Genomic DNA, 21,023 nt, shown 5'->3' on the forward strand with positions numbered 1-21,023 from the left:
ATAGACGCTGCAGCCTCCCGCACCATGTAGTTTAGGAACGGCACATTTCCTCTTCGTAAAGAAATCTTTTCTTGCAGCCTGCCTGGTCCGAGTTCCTATTCCTTTTCAGAACCCCAAGTTCGGCATAGCCCTGAAATGACCCCTTCCCTCAAGGCCGGACACATTTATATTTAATTGCTTCTTTCCTTTTTATTACTGAGTTACTATTCCACTGTAGGTATATACCACAATTTGTTTATTCATTCATCCATTAATGGACATTTGGGTTATTTCCATGATTTTTCTACTGTGAATAATCCTACTATAAAAATGTGTGTACCTAGGTTTGTTTGAGTGTTTGTTTTCAATGATTTAGGAGTGGAATTGCTGAGTAATATGGTAATTCTATGGTTTTCCCAAAAAACACACCCGAAGAAACTTCCTGAAAGTCTCTCTTTGTCTCAGAATCAGCTTTTCAGGGAACATGACCTGCAACAGTATGGACAGTGTTCCATGAGAGCTTATTTGTGATGCCTGGGGTCTGTAGTTGGGAAGGGCTTCCCTTAGGAAGTGGCAGCTAAACTGAGGGTAAATTCAATGTTTTTTCCTTCCTTCCTTCTCTTCCCTCCTTCTTTCCTTCAGAGGGATGACATAGATGTTTTACACAGTATATCCTTTTAAAACTTTTGCATTTGAACCCTGAACTTATTCATAAGACAAATAAATGATTATTTTAAGCAGGGTATTTGGGCTCAAATTATTAATATCATAGAACCATTATAGTGACAACTTGCATTGGAAACAATTTATTAGGAAAAAATATGGAAGGTTTTTTCTTTCTTTTAATTTATTTTTGGCTGTGTTGGGTCTTCGTTTCCGTGCAAGGGCTTTCTATAGTTGCGGCGAGTAGGGGTCACTCTTCATCGCAGTGCGCGGGCCTCTCACCATCGCGGCCTCTCTTGTTGCAGAGCACAAGCTCCAGATGCGCAGGCTCAGTAGTTGTGGCTCACGGGCCCAGTTGCTCCGTGGCATGTGGGATCTTCCCAGACCAGGGCTCGAACCCGTGTCCCCTGCATTGGCAGGCAGATTCTCAACCACTGTGTCACCAGGGAAGCCCTGGAAGCTTTTTTTAATAACAATTTTGATAAATAAAAAAGTTGAGTAATCAGAGTGTATAGACAGAATATTGGTTATTTGGGAAATTGTATCATAAAATGGATGGGCTCCACAAATTCTTCCATTTAGTTGAAGAAAAGAGCGCTAAGTCAGTTTGGGCTGCTGTCACAAAGTACCACAAACGGGGCGGGGTGGGTGTTTGTAAACAACAAAAATGTATTCTCAGTCCTGGAGGCTGGAAGTCTGAGATCTAGGTGCCAGGATCATCGCCTTCTGGTGAGGACTCTCTACCGGGTTGCAGACTGTCCACTTCTCATTGTGTCCTCACAGGGCAGAGAGCAGAGAGAAAAAGCCAGCTCTCTCATGACTCTCACAATGGTAAGAATCTCATCGTGAGGGTTCCATCCCGATGACCTCATCAAATCCTAATCACCTCCCAAAGGACCCACCTTCTAATACCATCACATTGGAGGTAGGGTGTCAACATGTGAATGCTGAGGAGACCCAAATATTCAGTCTATAACAAGTACTAATGGGGAAATGAGAGCTTCTATTGAGGATGTTAAGGGCTGCTACAAAGATCAACGGTACATGTGTTTCCAGAGAGAACTACAATATAGAATAAGTTCTGTAAGGCGTTCACAGAATAGATTCGTCTTTCTTTCCCAAAACAGTCCTTGGTATCCAGGGACCCATTCCTGGAAATTAACTCTTGCTGAAGGAAATCCATCCTCTCATTAAAAAAACATCTTACGGGACTTCCCTGGTGGCTCAGTGGTTGAGAATCTGCCTGCTAATGCAGGGGACATGGCTTCGAGCCCTGGTCTGGGAAGATCCCACATGCCACAGAGAAGCTGGGCACGTGAGCCATAATTACTGAGCCTGCGCGTCTGGAGCCTGTGTTCCACAACAAGAGAGGTCGCGATAGTGAGAGGCCCGCACACCGCGATGAAGAGTGGCCCCCGCTTGCCACAACTAGAGAAAGCCCTCGCACAGAAACGAAGACCCAACACAGCCATAAATAAATAAATAAAATTAATTAATTAAAAAAAAAATCTTACGAAGCTACATGAATGACACAAAGGACTTTTCCCAGCTCTAAGATTCTGTGTGTAAAACTGTTAGTCTAATTTTATTTCCAAAAGATAGACCCTCCGTGGGGTCTTCTTCTGCGGGGAAGGTGGGACTCCTGCTTGTGCCCCGGCCTCCAGGTGTGGCTTCCTCAAGTTTGAGGTGAAGCCCCCATCCCCCTTGGGCTCTGCAGCGCTGCGGTAGGCTCAGGGAAGGAGCACGGTCTCTGGGGTTTCTCAGCAGGAGATGCCGGGGCTGCCACGTAGGAACCCAGCGGCCCTGGGTGGGGCGCAGACTCCCCAGGCCTGGGTGTCCCTGCTGTGCACAGCTGCTGAGAACAGGGTCCGCGATGAAGCTCTGCCTGGCAAATGGGGACTGTGGGCGACTCCATCCTCCCCTTCCATCGGCACAGCCCCATCGCAGCCCTCCTTTCCGACAGGCAAAGCCTGTGCCCTGCGGCCGGACGGCTCCACACCCTCAGGCCCTGGCGCTCGCCCCACGCCGGGAACAGGCACAACCCCTGGGCCAGCCTCTCCGGACGGCTCGAGCGGGATGGCTTCTTCGGCGCGCCCGTCGCCCACCCCGAGCCCAGGGGCCAGCAGGGAGGTCTGAGGGCCGCTCGGGCCTGGGCGGGGCGGAGGCACGGGATTCGCGGCTGGGTCGGCCCTCCCCGCCGCCTCCTGCCTCTGCGCCCCGGCCCGGGGTGGGCTTCCCGTGGCCCCGTCTCGTTCCCACCCCCGTCGCGCCTCTTGCCCACCCCGGCCGGCCGCGGGCTCCACCCGGAGCAGCATCGCGTCGTGAGGGTGCGGGAGGGCGTCCGCCCTCGTGGCTTCCCCGACACCTACTGGCTGTTCGACCGGCCACATCCCGGACGGGCACCGGCAGGTCAGTGGAGCAGAGTCGGCCCGGGTCTCCTCCCCCCTGAGGAGGGGCTGACCGGCACCACGCACGAAGCGGCCCTGGCGGGAGGGAGACCAGGGGGGAGGGTGTCGGTGGGGAGCTTGACTCGCAGTCATTCCGAGGGGACGCTGAGCCCCCAGAGCTGGGGGCTGACTGGCCTCAGCACTCCCACGAGGGGGTGGTCAGGAAGGAAGGACCCTGTGCCTGGGGCCCAGGGTGCTCCCGGGTCAGGCGGAGTCGCCAAGTGTGTCAGGTGCCATGGACAGCTGAGGCACGTTTAGCCCAAAGGAAAGTTCCAGCGCATTGCAGAGAGCAGACGAAATACCCGGTGGTGAAAATTCACTGTTGCTAAGGGTTGAAACGAACCAAGAATTCCTCCTGTTTCTCAGCGTGTTCCGTTTGGCTGTTAATGAAATGTATTTCCAAGGAATGCAGGCATGTGGCTGAAAAGGCCAGCGGTGCCTGGGGGTCACAGCGAGACCCTCCTGTCTCGCCCCCCTCAGCCATCCTGTGCTCTGGGAGCAGAGCTCTCAGCTACAAGTGAAACATAGTAGCTTCCATATCCGGATTCTAAGATTTTCTAAAGCCCTTTAAAGGCCCCCTTCTCTGAGTGGTGCTTGACCTGCTGGTGTTTGGGGCGGGAGGGTGGGCTGGGTGGAGGGTCTGAGCGCCATCCTGAGGGAAGGGCTTTGGAGGCCTGTGTGCGCCTGAGACCGGGGGCCCAGTGCCCGTGTCCGAGGGGAGGCTAGCGCTGACTCCAGCCGTGCCGAGCCAGACGTCGCCCTCCTTCCCGACAAGCCAGCAAAGCCTGTCGCTCACCTTCCTGGCTGTGCTGCTTACACGTGCCCTCTGGGAAGGCCAGCCTGGCAGAGCTCTGTTCCTGCCCTTTGGGCTGCTGGTAACTGACTACCTAGCCTGGGTGCTGGAGGGGAGGATCCATAGATGGTGGAGGCCCAGCGCCTGCCCAGGGTGCTGCCCCTCTGCTGAGGGACGCTCGCCCAGCTGGTTAGCCCTGTTCGCACCCAGCTGCCCAGAGTCAGCGCCCAGGCCAGGAACAGCAGCCTCCCCATTTCCTCGGTGTCTTCTAGTTTTGTTCCTTTCTTCTTTTCGCTGCCTTCCTCCCCAAAGAGGCAAGATACTAATCTTCAAGAACCAAATCAGGCCATGATTTTCCAGCTAAACTCATGACAGTTCTGCACTTCTGAATGACTAAGTACAAACATTTGCAAGGATGAGCTCTTGGGTGAGGTGCCAGCCAACTTTTCTAGCTTCATCTCTCTTGCTTGTGTGTAGGCACCCCCTGCTGCCCCAGATGCCTTGACTCCTCCATTTTCGTATATTCCTCCTCAGAATGCTGCCACCACCCCATCCTGGCCTTTGGGAAAGTTAGCTGGCTGTTCCCCACAGCATACTGTCACCCTGGTCCACTCTTTCTAACCTCTGTATGCCCTTCTATGAAATCTTGTCAGGTCCAACTGGAGGAAGACCACCTATAGGTCAATTAGCTTGGGAAGGAACCCAACTGTGTGACCTGCTTCCCCTTTCCCTGTGTCTTTAAAATAACGTTAAAAAAAAAAAAAGAAAAAATGTTGGTCTAGAGCTCCTATACCATCTCTTACCACATCAGAAAACCACCCCTCAAAAGGGGGACCTCATTCATATTGAAAATAACTTCTTAACGTGTAGGCATTACCTTAGGGCATTCTAGACACTGGGGGAGGGAAAAGCCATTGTATTTTTTTCTAACATTCATGTTAAACTTCTTTCCAAACTTCTTTAAACTGTGGTATTCTTACAGGTAGACAATGTTGCTGAACAAGTATTTGTTTCTTCCCTTTTTCTTCCCCCAGGCTCAAAGATTTGGAAAGAGATAGTTTAACAGAAAAGGTAAGGTAATCTCCACCTTAACAACATGTATGATCAAATGTGACCGTTTGACAGACACTATGTAGTTCCTAAAAACAAATTTAAGTGGAATTGGCTGCCTTTTCCCTGAAGTTGAGGATAACGTGGATGTTTTTGTCTAATGTGCTGGACTAACAGGCTATTATTGGTTAGCTTTTGGTAACTCATCGAGTTTCCCAGTCTGGGTTCCTTTCCATCAAGTCTGGATTATAATTTGTCCTGGTCACATTGTTTTTCAAAATCAGGTTTGTTCTAGTATGCTATTATGTGTCTGTTTCACCTCTAATCTTTCCTTTTTCACTACTCTGGAGATGGTGTGGTATGATGTTAACGAAGACAACAGGAACATGTCTTGTGAATATTTAGTTTTCTTTTTGGCCTACTCAGCATTGCCTGCCATTCAGTCATTGTTATGTGACCAGGCAGTGTAACTATTTGTGTATTAGTCCATTGGTTCATAGCTTGGGAATGTGGAGACTTCTAAACCTATATCCTTCCCTTAGGAATGCGTGAAGGAGAAATGGAATCTCTTGCCTGAATTTCTGCAGAAAGAAATAAAGAATCAGTTATGTGACTTGGAAACCAAATTACATAAAGAAGAATTATCAGAAGTAAGTCGTCAGCATCCCGGCGGCTAGAAGACGTTTCCTGCCATGTAACTTGTCTGTGACCAGGTAGGCAGGATAATCCCACCTCTCCCTGTTACCTGATAGTTATAAAGGAAGCGCATGTGTTTCCTTATTCTCTCATGGCCACTTGTTTACATTCACTGCTACTTAAATTATCCTTTCCTGCTGTAGCAGGACTACCTGGCACAAGTCAAATCCCTTTTAAATACAGATTTGTCCTTGGAGAACGGAGCTCATGCTTTCAGTTGGAAAGTGAATGGATGTCTAGAAAATGGGAGCCAGACAAGTAGTGAGGAGTGCAGAGTGGAAATAGCAGAGAAAAAGATGTTCCGCAAACCTGTTTCCAAACTTTGCATGCCCAGGAGAAGCAAGTCCGATGGAGAAACAAAATGTAAGAGCACTTGACTCGTTTGACCTCGTTGGAGTCTGGTACCGCCTAAGGGGAGGACAGACTTGGTGCCATAGGGTCTGTCTTTTCCCCCCACACACAAACCCTCCACCGACAGTACTTGTTTTTTGGGTATCTTTTTTTTTTTTTTTTTTTTGGAAGGGTGGGGAGTGGCTGTGTTGCTCGGCTTGTACGATCTTAGTTCTCCAACCAGGGATCGAACCTGGGCCCTCGGCAGTGAGAGTGCCGAGTCTTAACCACTGGACCGCCGTGGAATTCCCTCTTGTGTATACTTCTAACTACCTTAGATATATACTTAAAATTTTTGTCTTCGACCAAGTTATAGAGCATTAGATCCCCAAATGTGGTTGAATTTATGAGGTATAAAAAAACAGGAGCTGCTGTTATTTATGACTTGTAAGTTACATGCCTGTTGAAACTAAACATTTATTCTTAGTCTCCTTCCCCGCTTGTAGTCAGAGTAACTCTTCTGGAATTTTTAAAAATAAGAGCCTGGGACTTGAGCTCAGATCAGGTGCTTGGCCACTTCATCGTCTGATGAAATAAGCAGAGGCTCTGTTTCCTTGTCCGTCTCAGGGTTGGGCCCTTCATACAAGAGCTTGTGTTAAAATGGCCTAGCAAACTGGCAGGTGCTAATTTGCTGACTTTATCAAGATGGTGGTTGCTTAGAATAAGAGAAGGATACTTAATCCTCAGAACCTGGTCTCTGCGCCAGCTTGCTAATGCTGAAGAACTGTACCTTGGCTGTGAACTATTTATTCATAGTGTCTTTTTTGTTTCTTTTCTGTAAGCAGCTGAAGTCTCATGTAACCCCAGGATTACAAGGCCAGCTACCAGGCAGACCACCATCACATCTCATTTCACAAGGGGGTCAGTATATAATGAATGGGCAGCCCCCATTTTAGGGGCCAACTGTTTTTTGTAAAACACATATAGAATTAGTAGAATGTAACTTAGTAATTCTGACTTCCACATTGCTTAGGTCTTCCTTTTGATATTCTGTTTTTAGACATTGATGAACAGCATTTCTGAAGACCTCTTCCATTTTCACTCTTAGCATAGGAAACTTCAAATGTACATACACAAAATACCAAGGATAGTAAAATGAACCCCTGTGTATCTATCACCCAGTATGAACAGTTAACAGCTCCTGGCTGTTGTTTCATCTATACCCTCATATGCTCCAAGTGAAAATTATTCCAAATGGATTACAACTCCATACACACCCATGACCCCCAGTTGGATTACTTTGAAACAAATCGGACATGTCATCTTATCCACAAATACGATATTTCTAGATGACAAGGTCTCTTTCTCTGACAAGTTTTTTATTCATATTTTGCTATAATTGCTAACATCTAGCAAACAGTCTTTTGAAGAAGACAAAACATGCCTTATGAAGTGTAAGAGTTCCTTATTAACAAATATATAGCAGTGTTCATACCTCCCCTTGTGTAACAGAGTTTGGTTGATTTGTTCCTTAAGCCTTTCAAGTGATAGATTCCTTATTTTCTTGCCATTTATTTAAAGAAAATAGGTCTTTTGTCTAATAGCTTCTAGGTCTGGCTGACTGCATCGTTTTGGTGGTTAACGTGTTCCCTTGTCTCCAGTTTTCTGTCAACTGGTAGTTAAGTCTAGAGTCCTGATCAGATTCCAGCTTTATTTTGTGCGACTTCATTGACGGTATGGGGCTGTCCATCAGAGGCATGTAATGTCTCTTCGTTGATTCTAGCAGCCGTTGATCAGAGTCTAGATCCATTATTTCTTAGCGTTTGCAAAACGGTGGTATTTGAAACATGTCATCCAAAGAAACATTAAGCTCGAAACTTGTTTTAATGTCCTGGCAAAACGGGCTTCTCCTTGGAGGGAAGAGGGTGTCCATGCCCTGAATCTTTCTGAACAGAGGGTACTCTTGGTAGGGAGGAATATAAGTTGTTTTCTGCACACTGGAAGTCTAGGGTGTGGCTGACCTAACATAACAGTTGGCCTTACTGTGTGTGACAGCCCTGCCAAACAGAAACCTGAGGAAGACCCTGAAAAAGCAAAATCAGGTGATTTTTCTCTATGAAGAAGACCAAGTAAGGCTCCCGTTTAAGTTTCTTAACTCTGCCTTATTTTGCTACAATTGCTGGTAATTCTGAATTTACACCTGGTCTGTCTATGGACCATAAGGGACTGAGAGGGTGTTAGAACACACCCCTGGATCCAGGAAAGTACGAAGTTTATTATGGTTAGACCCGAGGACTCAGCAGGCCCATAACTTTGGTCTGTTCTCTCCTGTCTACCTTCCTACCTCTCGAGCTGTCAAGATTTAACAGTCAAACCAGCAGATGTGATGCGTTTAAAGCATTTGCTTCTGAAGTCAGATAAGCTACTTTCCCACATCTAATTTCTCTATAAAAGCAGAATTGTCATGTTATTATGTATATTATAATAATGCTGCTTAGACGTTTTAGGTTAGAAAACTGGTGGCTTGCCAAAGGCCTCCAATATAGAAAATGTCAGTCTCTAGCACTGTCCCATGTGACTTGAGGGGCAAACCTAGATAATACTAGATGGTCACACGCTATCTATTTCAGTCCTGCCACAGGATTAGCTGTGTAATTCGGGAAGTCTGTAGGTTTACAGGTGGGTAGTAAATGCCCTGTTTCGTGCTAAAGATGAGTATCCGTGGTTTGCTGTAAGGCAGGGTTTCTCAACCAAGGCATTGACTTTTGGGGCCAGATAAACCTTTGCTGTGGGTGTGAGTCCTGTGCATCGTAGAGTGTTTAGCAAGGTCCTGACCTCTACTCAGTAGATGTCCATAACATTCCCTCTCTCTCCTCCCAGTTGTGACAACTGAATTCACCTTCAGACTTTCCCAGATGTCCCCTGGGGGGCACAATTGCACTGAGTGAGAAGCACTGGATTCAAGGCTAGCAATATCATTGAGGTAGACTTGACGTCCTGTTGTAAAGGACATTCTCCTGTTTTGACTTTGGAAATTAGATGCCACTGTTCATGATCCTTATTCAGATGTCTGTGATTAAGTTTAGTCAGACTGCCGACTCACAGGTGTGACACTGAGGCCGAGGGAAACAGCTTGTCCAAGTCACATGGCCACATCCCTTGCCTCCTAAGAAACCGTGTCACAAGTGAAAGCAAGCTGGCTCTTGTAATATTGGCAAGTGATTTTTTTTAAACAAATGTGCCAGTTTTAGGGTTGTTCTTTGCCTTCTAACCTTTTGGAGGGCTTACATAGCCTTCAGGCTTCTAAAGAAACGAACTGGGGCACTCTTTCCCAAGCAGGAAGCAGTTTCACTGGGCAGTGTGTGAGAAGCCTTGGGGACTTGGAGGATGAACACGTGCCGAAACAGGGTTTATCCCGATATGCTAGAGTAAGGTTCAGTGCACCACACCAGTGTTATCAGGTGGTGTTGGTCGAATAAGTAGTACTACAGAGAGAATCTTACTTTAGTTAATTTAAAGTTTTGAGATCTCACTATGTTTTTTAAAACAAGTATTAAATACGTGCATTTGGTAAAAGAGTACAAAAGGCTGTTTGGTACATAGCAGCCAAAGAAAAACAATGTGGCTATTCCGTGCTGAGCTAAGCTGTGAGCGTTATCAAATAGATACTGGATTCTGAGGTCTTTGTTCAGGCACAAAAAAGAATATAAAATATCTGATTACCACAACTAAGGAGCCAGCCTGTGGCAACTAAGACCCGGCACAATTAACTAACTAACTGACTAACTGACTAACTGACTATTTTTAAAAATCTCATTAATAGGTTTTTAATATGAATTTTTAAATTTTATTTATTTATTTAATTTATTTATTTTTGGCTGTGTTGGCTCTTCCTTGCTGCGTGCGTGCTTTCTCCAGTTGCGGCGAGCAGGGGCTACACTTCGTTGCGGTGCGTGGGCTTCTCATTGCTTGCGGTGCATGGGCTTCTCATTGCTGTGGCTTCTCTTGTTGCGGAGGATGGGGTCTAGGCACGTGGGCATCTGTAGTTGTGTCTTGCGGGCTCTAGAGGGCAGGCTCAGTAGTTGTAGTGTGTGGGCTTTGTTGCTCTGCGGCGTGTGGAAACTTCCCAGACCAGGGCTTCAACCCTTGTTCCCCTGCATTGGCAGGCAGATTCTTAATCACTGGGTCACCAGGGAAGCCCAAGCTCCAACCTTTTTAAAAATGTGTTCCTTCCACCTTCATGGAGCAGGCGTAGGGGATGGGGAGGAGTGAGAACCCGATTCGCAGGGGTCCGGTCGCAACCCAGCAAGGGGACGGGGCAGGATCTAAGAGGTGGCACCGGGACACACTCGACCACCCAGTGACAGCTAACAGCTGCACTGCTGCCCCTTCCTTCCCCAGGGCCTGAGCTCAGGTCCCAGGGCGGCTGGAGAAATGCACTGTTTTTGGTGAGATTCTCTTACGTCCTGTGTGGAGCTGCTCCGGCTGCCCCGGCAACCACACCCCTGCAGGGCCCTGTGCCCCTCCTCCCTGCCTCCTGCCCAGAGCTCGGGCAACAGCAGTCTCTGTGGGGCAACGTGCTTCCAAGTCCTTCAGTGACCACGGAGGAGTGAGAACGGGCTGCGCTGCCGGAGAGCCTGGGCATCCAACACCTGAGCTTAGCCCTGGGGGCTCACGTGAGGGCAGGGGCTGGGGGGTGCGGGCGGTGAGCAGAGGGGCCTCCAGCCGGCGTCAGTCTGGGCCCTGGACCTGGGGAAAGGCCTCACCCTCTCAGTCCTGACCTGCCACTCGGGAACCCTGTGGCCCACCAGCCCGAGGCCTGTGGTGCCCGCCACAGACTGCCCGGCACACGGCTGGGGTGCCAACGCCACACCTGGACTTTGCACGGGGACCATCGGGGGTCTCTGTGCACGGAAAGACGAGCAGACCCCAGGCCCCGACACGCCTCTTCCATGTGCATCTAGAAGTGCCAAATGGAAGACCGGCTGTGCTCCTTTTCGAGCTGCAGGGAATTCGCAGGAACAACCCTCCCGGCCACGGGGTGCCTGCCCACCGGCTCTGGGCCTGTGACCAGCCCAGAACACAGAAGGCACAGAAGTGGGTGCAGGGAGCTGAGTCGGGTCTGCAGAAGGGCAGACTCCACAGCCTGGTCCACAGCCGACTGGTCCAGGGCGGGTGAGAACGGGCGGGCAGGCTGAGGGGAGGACAGAAAGTGGCACAGCCTGCCCGCCTGGGCCCCAGGGAGAAGGTCGGGGCGCTGCCCGTGCTCTCGCTCCGCTGCCTGGCGTCCTTTTGGGGGCGAAGGGCCAGAGGCAGGGCTCCCGAGGAGCTCAAAGGCGAGGGAAGGACACACGGGATGGGCCAGACCCACCCTACCATTCCACTGTGGCAGCACCCTCTCTGAATTCCTACTGCCACCAAAACACATCCCTAAGGCCTTTGGGAAGAATTGCTAGTACCCAGGAAGGCGGCCCCTTGCTGTGGTCCAGACTTCACCAGCTGCCGATGACCCGAGGGAGCCACCCGGCCGGCCGTGAGCAGGAGGACAGGACACGGGGACAGGGACAGCCACAGCTGGGTTTCCCGCAGCTATGCCCAGCACCAGAACCAGCTGCTGCCAATCACAGCCCCTCACATGCCAAACAGTGCCTGGTGAGAGGCCAGCAGGAACCTGACACCCCCTCACTGGAGAGCCGGCCTGGCCGGGGTGGGGGGAGCCATCCCCGTCTGAACTCACCCCACAGCTCTGCCATGTCCCAGTGACCCAGACGCTACACCAGCAGAGAGCAGCCTGCAAAGGCCGCAGGGTTGATCCCCGACCAAGGTCAGAACTCCCCCCAGTGTGACGGCCCCCATGCCGCTCCTGTGGTGGAAGGGACCGCAGGCAGAGACCAGGAGTGGAGTCTTTTTATTAATGGCTGTGTTTTCAAAGAACAGTTTTGTAAGCAGGAAAGCTCCCCAGGAAGGGATTGCATTAGTGCAACAAGGGGGAGCCTTGACGCCAGGCTCTCCAGACACGTCCAGGTGGAGGCTTTTGGCCGAGGCCGGCCGCCAGGGACTCAGGGGCTGGGAGGACACGTGGCCCCTCACCCGCCCCGGCGGGGCGCTAAGGCACCGGGCCTGCCTGTGTGAGCAGAACCCCGTGCCGTCAGCAGGCCGGCGGCTTGCAGCCCTCAACCTGCAGCCCTTTGCTCAGGAGGAAGGCGTCCTCCATGGGGTCGCAACCCAGGAAGAGCTTCACCATACCCTTGGCATCCTCGAAGCCACCTGGCCTCAAGATAGAGCTTCTGTAGTCCATGGCAGCCTGGCGAGAGGGTCGGGGCTGCATGAGTGTGGAGCTCCGCCTTCACTGAGGGTGTGGGTGCGGCCACCTCTTCTGTGACTGAACAAAGAGCAGGGGAGCAGGAGGTCCAGGGCAGGGCCCTCAAGAGCCTGGCAGGCCCAGGCGGCCCAGGTCAAGGACCTCCGTGTTGGTCTGTGCGGCAGGACGGACTCTCACCTTGCCACTCAGGACGCCCTCCTGCTTGAAGTGTGTGTGGAACGTGTTCGCGGAGTACACCTCGCTGCACAGGTAGCCATAGGACTGGGCGTTGTATCTTCCTGCCAGGCGGCCGAAGGTCTCAGGCAGGTGGGTCCCTGGGACACACGCCGAGAGGCTCCTGCCCGGCCCCCTGGCCGCTCAGTGCCCCTTCCCCAGAGCAGGGGTCCTCAAACAGCCCTGTCTGAGTTCCCTGACACTAGAAGGAGTATTGGCCCAACACTTCTAGAAAACGGGGACCTTGCGGGCAGCTCAGTGGAGGGACACAAATCAATCTTTGCCGACTTTCTGCTGAAGCTCACAAGGGTTCACCCCTAAGCCTCTTACAAGGTCAGCTGCCGAGGCTCTGAGGGATGAGTCAGGGCTCGCCCTCCAGCATGGGGAGAGCGTGGGTTAAAGCACTCACAAGGGAGTGAACCGCGTGTCCACACCGACACACATGGACAAACCTCGTCGACGCGTTCTGTCAAGGCTATGAAGCCCTCTCCTGCCTTTTCTAGGCTCTCCAGAAAGCACGTGCATATACGCCCACCCCACCCTCGGACTCCGTGGGCCACAGCTGGAGGGATCAGCCAAGGAACTGAGGCAGGAAGAGGCCAGAGGTCTCTGGGCCTCGGCCAGAGCCTGTCAGTCGGTCCCCTTTCACACACCACCAGATGATCCTCTTGACCTGGGCAGTAGCCGCCAACCGACCGCTAAGGTGGGCCAGGCTCACGCTTGGCTACCGGGGATGGCTCGGCCCCCAAGGATATTCTGGCAGAGGCGGGCATTCTCCTAGGCCCGGTCTGCGGACGTCTGCGTGTGCAGGACCTGGTCCACCTCGGCCAGGAAGATCTGGCGCAGGTTGAAGAGGCCTAGCCAGCGGGAGGAAGGAGACGGGGGGATGGCACTGTGTCCAGGCCGTGCTTCCCAGCCGGGCGGTCCGGGATCCCCCTTCCCTTCCCTTGGCCCGGCCCCACCTGGGTTGGCCTGCCGCGACTTGATGAGATTGTCCCGCAGCCCCTGGGGGTTGGTGCTGCCCGTGCCCCACCGAGACTGGCATCAGCACCAAGGCCTCACAGGGTGCGGTGCCCCCGGCCCCAGAGCCTTCCCTCTGGTTCTCATCACCGGCTGTCACCAGACTCGCAGGCAATGTGCCTTTCTTTTCCTTTTTCGTTTTTCCGGCCCTCAGCCACGCAAAGGGGTGAAGCCCTGACACTCGCTGCCACGTGCATGGACCCTGAGAACACGATGCTCAGCGAGAGAAGTCAGACACAGAAGGACACACAGGGTGTGATCCTACTGAGGGGAAACGTCCAGAACAGGTAGATCCATAGAGTCAGAGAGTGGGTTCCTGGTTGTCAGGGGCTGGGGAGGAGAGGGAGTGATAACTAAGGACATTTTTGGGCTGATGGAAATGTTCCAAAACAGGGCAGTAGTGATGGCTGCACAGCTCAGGAAACTGTCCCCACACACTCGGGTGCAGCCTGTGAAAACATTGCTCTCAGGACGAAGGGCTGACCACAGGAAGACTGAACGAGCAGTGGGTCCTGGGCCCAGACGCTCAGCTGGGGGGCCCCCATGGGGAAGTCACTGGGACTTGCTGAGCCTCCACCGAAACTGGCAGCAGCCCCAGGGCCTCACAGGGTGCGGCGTTCCCAGCCCCAGAGCCTTCCCTCTGGTTCTCATCACCGCCTGTCACCAGATTTGCATGCAACGTGCCTTTCTTTTCTTTTGTCTTTTTTAAAGGCAACTCTTGAGTACATGTACTTAACATGCAGGGAACCAGTCCTGACTCCTTGATCTGGGGCTTCCAGCCTCCAGAGTCTCAAGGACATCCATTTCCATTGTTTACGTGCCCAGTGCATGGGCTTTGATGATGGAAGCTGACACCGAGGCCGTCGCCACGTGCGGGGTGACATCAGCGGAAAAATCCCGTGGCGAGGACCTGCCTGAGGTCCACGTGCGCCCGGGCCCTCCCTGGCCCCTGCCCGCAGCCCCGCGCCCGCACCCACCTGAGAGTGGAGCTGGTGCATTGCTTGCCAGAACTCGTGGAAGTAGGTCTCCAGTTCATCGTGCTGCAGCAGGGAGAGAGGGTCGGGCGTGGGCTTGGTGAAGTTGGTCACCATGGCCATGATGGCGATCTGGCGGTTCCCATCCTGTTGCAGGCAGCCCGGCTGCAGGCCAAAGCAGGCCGCGTGCCCGGACTTCCCTTCCCTGGGGAGGGACGTGGGGTGAGGCTCAGCTTCCGCAGAGGAGCTCCGGCCCATGGCGACAGGTTCCCGCACACACGCACCGAGGGTAGAGGTCCAGGTAGAACTTGCCGATGGATTACCTTGCCCAAGGCCGCGTCCTGGACCGTGTCACGTCTTCGTGACACACGTTGGCGCCCTCCTCCAGGTCGAAGGTCAGCCGCAGCAGCTCCTGGGAGATGCCCAGCAGCCCGCGCGTGACCACCTGCATGGGGAAGGACTCATTGAGCAGCTACTGGTTCTCGTGGTAGCGCGTCTCCTCCCCCTGGTTCATGTAGTAGCGCAGGTCCCAGGTGTTGATGGGCCCGTCAAAGTGCAGGCCCCGCCTCTGGCACTCAGCCTTCTTTAGCTCCAGGATCACGGCCGCTCCTGCTCTCCGAGGGGCTTCAGCTTCTGGGCCAGCTCATCTGCGGGTGGAGGGGAGAGGCTCGGCTACGTTCCTGTGGCGGCCCCCCAGTCGCCCCCCACCCTGCACCCCTCGAGGAAGAATGAAGGGTCCGGGAAGGCGACCCCAAAGGGCTGACACAGTGGGGTCTCAGGCAGCACCACGTCCAGTTAAGGTCCGCCTGACGCCCTCCCCACCGGGACTCAGATGGAGGCGGGATTACCTAGGAAAGTGGCCACCACCTGGCTGGTCTTGGCCATGTTCATCTCCAGCACGGAGTCGGCACGCGTGCTGAATCCCAGCAGGCAGGACTTCTGGGCCTGCAACCTCACCAGCTCCCCGAGGATCGTGCACTTCTCTTGGAACCCAGAGACGGCCGGCGCTGGGGACCGTGGGCCATGCCCTCCCCATGGGGCCCCGGACCATGTCTCTGTGGGTGGGCACGGCTCTCAGGTCACTGGCGGGCACAGCCAATCCCCCTCCCTCCTCCTCCTGGCCCGGACTTCTAGACACTTTTGTTCTGTCCTAACACGTGGTCTTTATTAACACAGGTCCTTTTGGAACCTGTGAAATGGCGTGAACCGTGATGGGCTCTAAGGCCAAGGGCAGGAAGAAATGCGGCCAGGCTCTCCAGGAGCCACCCAGGGGCCTCCCCGGGCTCAACAATACAAACTCGGCTGCTGTGCAGAGAGCAGCTCATCCCCACGGCGCCCGAACACCCAGCCCCTGGACGGCGAGACGCCTGTTACTGCAGGTGGCCCGTGGCTCGCTGTTGAGGCCCGGCCCCAGGCGTACGCCACCTTCTCTGGGGCCACCTCTCCAATTTTGCGGTGGGGTTCCCCTGGAAGCCCCCAGTCACCACAGGACCAACGCTTGGCCTGTCTGCAGCCCAAGAAAGTGGGGACACAGGACTGTCCCCCGTGCCCCCCGCATCACCTGCGAGGCCCGGCAAGCACCAGTGGTGTCTGCAGGGAAGACGAAGGGCTCGTGCACAGCCCCCATCTACTGAAGATGCTAAGCTGCAGAAGCACAGACTGCAGCCACATGCGGTATGGACCAAACACAAGTGTCCTTGCAGGAACCGATGTCTGAATGTCAAGGCCGTGCCCGGGCCACAGTGAGAAGCCCCAGACCCCACGCAAGGAACAAAGAGGGGATGGGGGGAACATCTGCGAATCTGAGCTCATCAGGCATCACCCCAGAGGGAGAGGGAGAGAAGCAGAAGGAGATACGGAAGGAGAGGGAGAAAGAGGGAGGGAGAGACTTCTCTCCCATCCCTGGGGGTTCTCTAGTGCAGCCAAGGCTGAAAACCACTGCATTTCGGGAGATGGGTCCTCGTAGAAAAGTTAAATAGTAGCTCATGGCATTATGGACACATATTAAAAAGGCCCCAAATCTTGGGGAGTCAGGGAGGGGAGCTGGCGGCTGCCTCTTAAACGAGGAGAGATTGGGCTTCAGAGAAGGGGCCTGTGCAGCTCACTACCCAGGGCCCCTTAGACTTCATCTCCAAGCTGTGGTCCAGGGCTGGAAGTCAGCGGGGAGGTCAGGCCATCCAAGCATCAATGTTGACTTCAGGGCTGATCTAAAAGGTGCCTGGTGTCTGTTGAAGCAGAAGAAAGAGAAAGCAGTGGGGAGAGCGTGGGAGGGGGAGGGAGCCCCCCTCCTCAGCCCTTCTCCCTCTCTCCCTCCCTCCGTCTCCCTCCCTGCCTCTCACTCTCCCTCTCCCTCCATTTCTCCCTCTGCCTCTCTCTGTCCCTTCCTCTCCCTCTCTCCCTCCCTCTCTCCCTGTCCCTCTTTCCCTGTCCCTCTTTCCCTGTCCCTCTCTCCCTCTCCCTCTCTCCTTCCCTCTCTCCCTGCCCCTTTCCCTGTCCTATTTTCCCTGTCCCTCTCTCCCTCTACCTCTTTCCCTCTCCCTCTCTCCCTCCCTCTCTCCCTCTCCCTCTCTCTCTCTCCTTCTCCCTCCACCTCCTTCCCTCTCCAGAGAGGGAAGGAGGTGGAGGGAGAAGGAGAGAGAGAGAGGGGGAGGGAGAGGGACGTGGGAGAGGGAGAGAGAGGTAGGAGAAGGAGAGGGAGGGGGATAGAGGGAGGCAGAGAGAGACGTCTCTCCCTCCCTCCCTCTATCCCTCTCTCTCTCCGTCTCTCTCTCTCCCTTCGTCTCTCCATCTCCTCACTCCCTCCCAGAGAGTGAGAGACAGAGGGAGAGGCAGAGACGAGGGAGAGGGAGATAGGGAGAGGGAGAGGGAAGGAAGGAGAGGGAGGGAGAGGCAGAGAGGCACAGAAACAGGGAGAGGGAGGGAAGGAGTCTTCTCTCCTTCCCTCCCTCTCCCTGTTTCCGTGCCTCTCTGCCTCTCCCTCTCTTCCTCTCCTTCCCTCCCTCTCTCTCCGTCTCTCTCCCTTCCTCCCTCTCTCCCCCCTCTCCCTCTCCCTCCATCTCTCCCTCTCTGGGAGGGAGAGAGGGAGAGGGAGGGAGGGAGAGTGAGAAGGAGGGAGGGTGATGGAGGGAGGGAGAGGGAGAGAGTGTGAGGAAGAGAGGGAGAGAAGGAGGAGAGAGGGAGAGGGAGGGAGGAAGAGACCTCCCTCCCTCTCCCTCTCTCCCTCTCCCTCTTTCCTCTCCCTCTTTCCTCTCCCTCTCCCTCTCCCTCTTTCCTCTCCCTTTTCCCTCTCCCTCTCTCTCTCTCCCTCCCTCCCTCTCTCTCCCTCCCTCTCCCTCCCTCTCCCTCTGAGTCTCCCTCTCTCACACTCTGTCTATCCTCTCTCAGGAAGGAGTGGGAGCAGGAGGGAAGGAGAGTCAGAGAGGGAGAGGGAGAGAGAGACAGACAGAAAGACATTGACAGAGAGAGAGGAGAGGAAGCAGGGAGAAAACAGAGAAAGAACACACCATCTACATTTCTGTCAAATGACACCAGGGATCCTTACATAACCAGGAGAAAATTACACAGCGAGGCTCTTTCTCAGCTGGAACTGGAACTGCAGACGGGGCCAAACACCACCAGGCTGGCCACACATGTCCAGGCTCTGCCCCAGTCCTGTGAGTCCAGTCAACAGGGCTCTGAATGTCTGCTCCAGGGAGCTGGGGTTCACCCTCTCACCCAGGAGGCCGGGCCAAGCCAGTAGGGCCCCGGGCTGGACACATAGGGGGAAAAACATCCCCACAGGACAGCTTGTGCGAGCAGATTCAGCTGCCAGATTCTAGAGGCCTGGGATCACCCTGTGGCCCGTGAAACCCAGGAGCCACGAGGGTCTTGCATCGTGATTCCCGTCCGTTGGACTGTAAAGTTTATGTGGGGAATCTTGGAAACAGTGGTAATAAGACTGAATTGGAATGAGCTTTGGCTATTATGGACCACTCTGAAGGGTGAGGGTTGCTAAAATCCCTCCCAGCTTCACTCTTGTTGAATGTGAAGATCCCCGAGAGGCAGCCGATGCTGTCCGAGAACTAGATGGGAGAACGCTATGTGGCTGCCGAGTAAGAGTGGACCTGTCGAATGGGGAAAAGAGAAGTCGAAATCGTGACCGCCTCCTTCTTGGGGTCGTCGCCCTCGAGATGATTATCGGAGGAGGAGTCCTCCACCTCGCCACATATCTCCAAGATGGAGAAGCTTCTCCCTCAGCCAGAGCAGGTCCCTTTCTAGATATAGGAGAAGACAGAGATCACTGTTTCTGGAGAGAAATCACAAGCCCTCCCAATCTTCCTCTAGGTCTCCTAGCCGATCTAGGTCAAATGAAAGGAAATAGAAGACCACTTTGCAAGAGGAGTGGTGTACAGGAAATAACTTCATTTGACAGGAGTATGTACAGAAAATTCAAGTTTTGTTTGAGACTTCCGAAGCTTGGTGCACTTTTTAAATGTTTTAGCTGCTCACATTTGTTTGTCTCTTGGGACAGTGACACATAAAGGTGTCATTCTCTATGGTTTGAAATGGGTCCTATGAGGCATGTAATATGAAGAATTGTTCCCTTACAATGTTCCCTTAAGCAAAATTGAATTTGCTTTGAATTTTTGTTCTTGCCTACACTGATAATAAAACTCTGACTCCTGCCCAGCTAAAGTGTGATGTTTACTATTATGGAAACAACACTGGCAAACATTGAAAAGGCTTTCTGTAGCTGGGATATGGTATGCAGCTGTAGTTAAGCAAGCAGTCTTTAAAAGGTGCTGTGAACACAAGCCAGCAGGTAAAAATGAAAGCTGCACCCTTACCCTAGATTAGAGGTTTAAAAATTCCACTAGTCTTCACACCGGACAAGAGGTTGTCCAGTGACTTTAGAATCGAAGAAGTTTCAAGAAAGTTAGTTTACCTTTGATTTAGGTCATAAGTCCCCTGTGTGATTGCTGTACATGAATACATAGCTCTTTGTAATATTACTTGGGAATTTGAGAGTATTCAAGACACCAATGTCCTGCCAGATTAAGAGTATATTGTAGAGCTGAACTTTGAGTTACTGTGCAATTTTTTCTTCATGCTGCCATTTGTAATATGTTTTGTGACAATCCTTGGGATTAAAGTTTTGGTTCAAAAAAAAAAAAAAAAGAATCCGCCTGCCAATGCAGCGGACGCAGGTTAGAGCCCTGGTCAGGGAAGATCCCACGTGCCACAGATCAACTAACCCCATGGGCCACAACTACTGAGCCTGTGCTCTAGATCCTGGGAACCACAACTACAGAACCCGGCACATCTAGAGCCCGTGCTCCGAAACGAAAGAAGGCACCATAATGAGAGGCATGTGCCCACAACGAATAGCAGCCCCCGCTAGCCACAACTAGAGAAAGCCCTCGTGCAGCAATGAAGACCCAACGCAGCCAAAAATTAATTAATTTTTAAAAGAACACTGCCATTGGGACGGCTGGGGGACAGCTCCACGCTCTGCTTCCCGAGGGGAGCCTGCACCCAGGGACTCAGGAGGCGCTCTTGATCCTGGCGATGTGTCTGGAGACCCCAGCGCAGGAAAAGCACACATGGCATCCATGTAGGGAGGCCGGGCCCGGGGAGCACATGGGGTCTCCCTGGTACTATTCTTGCCACTTCCCTACAGGTGTGAGGTTTTCAAAATAAAGCATTCGAGGAAGAGGGCAGAAGCTGAAAAAGCCGCCCAGGTCCCAGCCCTTCAAGACCCCACGCCGGGTCAGGTGCGGGAGGACCCTGTGAGATTAAAGAAACATCACAGAGAGCAGGGGCGGGGCGGGGTCTCGATGGACAACCCACTTCGGGGCAGAATCTCGGTAGACAGACGGCCACCTTCCCCTAGTAACAATCCAGAACCTTGGGATCCAAACACTCTGAGCACCTCAAGAGAAGGCCCTCCCAGGGGGCAGGGCACACGGACGCCTCTCGACCACCCTGCGGGGCCCGCATGCACCCAGCTCCTCGCCCGTGAATGTCAGGAAGGTCACGTTCCCGTTCAGGTTCTTGTTGAAGTCGATGCACAGGAGACTCAGCTTCTTTTTTTTTATTTTTTAAAAATTTTTTAAAAATTAAAAATTTAATTTATTAATTAATTTATTTTTGGCTGCATTGGGTCTTCGTTGCTGCACACAGGCTCTCTCTAGTTGCGGCGAGCGGGGGACAGTCTTTGTTGCGGTGAGCAGGTTTCTCATTGTAGTGGCTTCTCTTGTTGTGGAACATGGGCTCTAGGCACACGGGTTTCAGCAGTTGTGGCAAACAGGCTCAGTAATTGTGGCTCACGGGCTCTAGAGCGCTGGATCAATAGTTGTGGTGCACGGGCTTAGATGCTCCGTGGAATGTGGGATCTTCCCGGACCAAGGCTCAAACCCATGTCTCCTGCATTGGCAGGTGGATTCTTAACCACTGTGCTAACAGGGAAGTCCTCAGCTTCTTCTTGATGCTCTTGATTTTCTGAAGGAAGAAGACGGCCGTAAAATCGGGGGACCGGGGCACGGAGGGGGGTTCAA

At 53.0% G+C, this 21,023-nt stretch overlaps 1 long non-coding RNA gene across 2 annotated transcripts; it reads left to right on the plus strand.

Annotated features, from left to right (window-relative positions):
• Window positions 1-5,936: 5,936 nt before the first annotated feature.
• LOC309668066 lies at window positions 5,937-15,256 on the plus strand. Of its 2 annotated transcripts, XR_014268059.1 has the most exons (6): window positions 5,937-5,991; window positions 8,014-9,932; window positions 12,997-13,196; window positions 13,668-13,800; window positions 14,225-14,532; window positions 14,876-15,256. It is a non-coding gene; the product is annotated as an uncharacterized lncRNA (long non-coding RNA). The 2 variants fall into 2 exon arrangements; XR_014268060.1 differs by lacking the exon at window positions 8,014-9,932 and having other exon boundaries at window positions 5,944-5,991; window positions 14,876-15,121.
• The last annotated feature ends 5,767 nt before the right edge of the window (window positions 15,257-21,023 follow it).

This window comes from Balaenoptera physalus (genome assembly GCF_965194825.1).
Source record: "Balaenoptera physalus genome assembly, chromosome: 10".
Taxonomy (NCBI): domain Eukaryota; kingdom Metazoa; phylum Chordata; class Mammalia; order Artiodactyla; family Balaenopteridae; genus Balaenoptera; species Balaenoptera physalus.